Below are 3523 nucleotides of genomic sequence, written 5' to 3' on the forward strand. Positions count from 1 at the left end.
AGGCCGTACCGAGAGTCGAACTCGGGTCGACGGATTCAAAGTCCGACGTGCTAACCACTACACCATACAGCCGCCATTGTTATGATCCTTTGTTTCGTTTATTCCACAGCGCTTGCAAATTCAGTGCACATGAAAGTATGCATTTTGTGTTACCGGAAGTGGCATACGGCAGTGCTTATTTAGGCATTTTTTCAAGTGCTCGCACGCAAAGGCTAAGCAGTATTTATAGTACTTACTGTCACTGAATGCATTTGGTTCTTCTGCTGTTTCTGTAGTTCCACTAACTTCCCTTCCTTTAATTTACATATTATGCACCGTGTGGTATGCGCTGTACAGTATGAACAAAATCAGGGCAATTATTATACTGGCAGTCTGCAGACAATACTGGATATACTTACCGTTTAATTTGCATTCGCTTTCATACGGCGGGACGGTACTAGAATTGGGCGTTTGTAGGATGTCGGTTGTGTGAGAACGGGCAGTAGCAGGCACATCCGGTGCGCTGTACCGCTCAGCGTAGCAGTCCCGAATGCCCGTGCGGCGGGTGTGCGGGAGCATGCCAGCTGGCCGTTCCCCTGCAAGCCGAACCCCCTTTTATTGTGATAAATGTACAACACTAACATATCGCCGCTCAGAGGGCGGGCGGGTTGGGAAAAAGTTTGGACTCGCAGTTTGCGCTATAAAACGCTTTCGAAGCAAAGCTGAAGTCACAGTGAAATGAAATATCGAATATCGAATGGTAAGACATGTGCAATACAGCATTGTAAAGAAGTACAGTACTTTACTATCAACATATGCAGAATGTTGCTAGGGAAACCAGCGGTGGACTATCTGGAAAGACAACTGCCGCTCATGCAAATTAACCACAATTAAATAAATTTAATTTATCTTTAATTTGCATTCGCTTTCATACGGCGGGACGGTACTAGAATTGGGCGTTTGTAGGATGTCGGTTGTGTGAGAACGGGCAGTAGCAGGCACATCCGGTGCGCTGTACCGCTCAGCGTAGCAGTCCCGAATGCCCGTGCGGCGGGTGTGCGGGAGCATGCCAGCTGGCCGTTCCCCTGCAAGCCGAACCCCCCAAACAACGGCCCCAAATTAAGGCTTCGGATAGAGCGATAAGCCGGTTAGTGGTACTTCCTGGCGTATATAGGAAGCGTAGGCGTCAGATCTCCAGCGTCCGGCACGCTGAATGTCTTGGAATGGTGTTCCATTTGCAGCTGCACTGGAAGCGGCCCCTATCCGGAAACTGTGTGGAGTAAATAAGTGACCGTTGGGAACTCCCTGTAGAGCTGAAGATAACTCGCGAGTAAAAGCAGATCTCGTGACCGGAAGGCCGTCAGTGGCCAGGTACAGGGCAGTGTGCAGACATTTTAGACTTTTCCTAAGTGCTAAGTAGTTCCGCATCGCCCGTACAGCACAGACAGACCGGCCAGAAGCTTGCAATGAAATCCGACAACCTTCGCGATATTGATCGGATTTAGAAGACCGGAGGTATATATGAACTTTCCCCTTCACGTATGACACATCCGTAAAAGAAATATAATGGCTGCCAGATGCTGGGATAATTTCACCGATGCGCAGAAAAGCAAAGAAACACAATGTAAACATACTCCAGTATAACTGTTTTTCAAAAACTGACAGAAGGGGAGATTTGTCGATATTAATTTTAATAATTCTCATATGATCGATGGTAATCGGCAGTCTGCGGTCAGTAACGGTACTGCAAAGGCGTTTGTAGCCAATCATGCATTGCAAGATGTTCGGTGCGTTAAACTCAAAATTCAAATCACTTTCTTTGAACGCATTAAATAGAGCTGATAGATAAACTTTGGCTGACGAATACGACAAGCCGCTTTCAAAAAGAAACGCCACAAAGCGCAATATGGTAGGTTTAGTAATATGCGCGGAAGATAAGCGAAACTTGTTACAAAACTCATTAAACCTATTTAACGCGCTTTGATAAGTTCTTCGAGAAGACGGCGCAATATGGTTATGACACAATTTATTGATAGTCACATCGAGAGAATTTAGCGATGCATCAGGTGATAATCGTAAAGATCGCGCAAGATGTTTTCCGGTACCACTGTTGGTTTCGGTTCTGCATCTGGTGCTAACATGAGAAATCGTGACATCTGAAAGCGGGACAAAGCGTCAGCGATTTTATTATCAATGCCGGATATATGCTTAATCGTTAGTGTAAAATTGAACCGTGCTGCAACGGCCACCATTCGCCGCATAAGCTCCAATACGATTCGGCTTCGTGACTTGTAACTCTCCCACGCTTGAGATGCACCAAGATTATCGCAGTGGAAAATAACTTTTCTCCCTTTTAGCTGCGATCCCCATAATGTAAGCGCTACAAGTATGGGAATGATTTCAAGGCATTCTATGGAAAATTTAGCATCCAGAATGCAGGGTGGCCAACGCAGCTGAAACCATGCACCGTTAAAATAGCCACCACACCCAAGCGTAGAAGACGAATCAGTAAATAACTGAATCGCATCATAGCGAGTCCAGTTAATCTCCAAGAATTCCGCAGTACCATTCCATCTGGGAAGAAACTCGAGCCACCATTCGATATCTTTTTGGAAGTCATCATCAAGATGCAGTTTATCAGCATTACTGTGAGACGATAAATTCGCAATAAGCCTCCTCGTGAAGAGCCGACCAACCGGTACACTTCTAGAAGCAAACATAAGAGAACCGATTAAACTTTGTAGTTCGGTACGAGTACATGCAATTTTCCTCTTCCACATATTAAGCATGGTGACAATTTCGGTCAGCTTGCCCTGCGGTAAACTGAGAGTTTGCGAAACTGAATCGAGCAGAATGCCCAGAAATTTTAATTTGGTAGACGGGCCTTCAGTTTTCTTAGTAGCAAGTGGAACGCCTAGTGACATGCAAAGGTCAGTAAATTTATTCATCAGTTGTGAACATAGCTGGAAGTTAGATACCGTAGCTAGAAAGAAATCGTCGACGTAGTGTAGTAAATAAATATGGCCAGTTTCATGCACATATATCCAGTGTACAGCATCAGAAATCAAGCAGAACAAAAACGGAGATGATCTCGAGCCAAAAGGAAGTACAATATCGAAATAGAAATAGCCATTACACTGATAACCGAGTAAGTGCCAATTGGCCGGTCTAACAGGCACCAAACGGAAGGCGTGTTGGATATCGAATTTAGCCATCAACGCACCTTTGCCCAGCTGGAGAAGAAGGCGTACTGCGTCGTCCACACTACAAAATGTTAGCGAGTAATCATCTTTGTTGATGTAATCGTTTACACTTTCTCCAGTTGGGCGAGACCTATCCATCAATATGCGATATTTGCCATCCGGTTTAGGCCTGACACCGAGCGAATTAATAACAAATGAACTAAATGGCGGAGCGATAAATGGTCCAACTGAGTGCAATAGAGAAACTTCCGTATCAATTTGGTTCTGGAGGTGTTGTGAATACATACGGGCAGATGCAGCATTAGGAGTAGATAGGTTACGGACGGGACCACGATAACCGA

General features: G+C 45.2%; 1 non-coding gene across 1 annotated transcript; it reads right to left on the reverse strand.

The window, feature by feature from the left end:
- Positions 1–72, reverse strand: Trnaq-uug (transfer RNA glutamine (anticodon UUG)). Its single transcript has one exon. It is a non-coding gene; the product is annotated as a tRNA-Gln (tRNA).
- Between the last annotated feature and the right edge of the window lie 3451 nt (positions 73–3523).

Source organism: Paramacrobiotus metropolitanus, unplaced genomic scaffold (genome assembly GCF_019649055.1).
Source record: "Paramacrobiotus metropolitanus isolate TYO unplaced genomic scaffold, Prichtersi_v1.0 Parri_scaffold0000081, whole genome shotgun sequence".
NCBI lineage: Eukaryota > Metazoa > Tardigrada > Eutardigrada > Parachela > Macrobiotidae > Paramacrobiotus > Paramacrobiotus metropolitanus.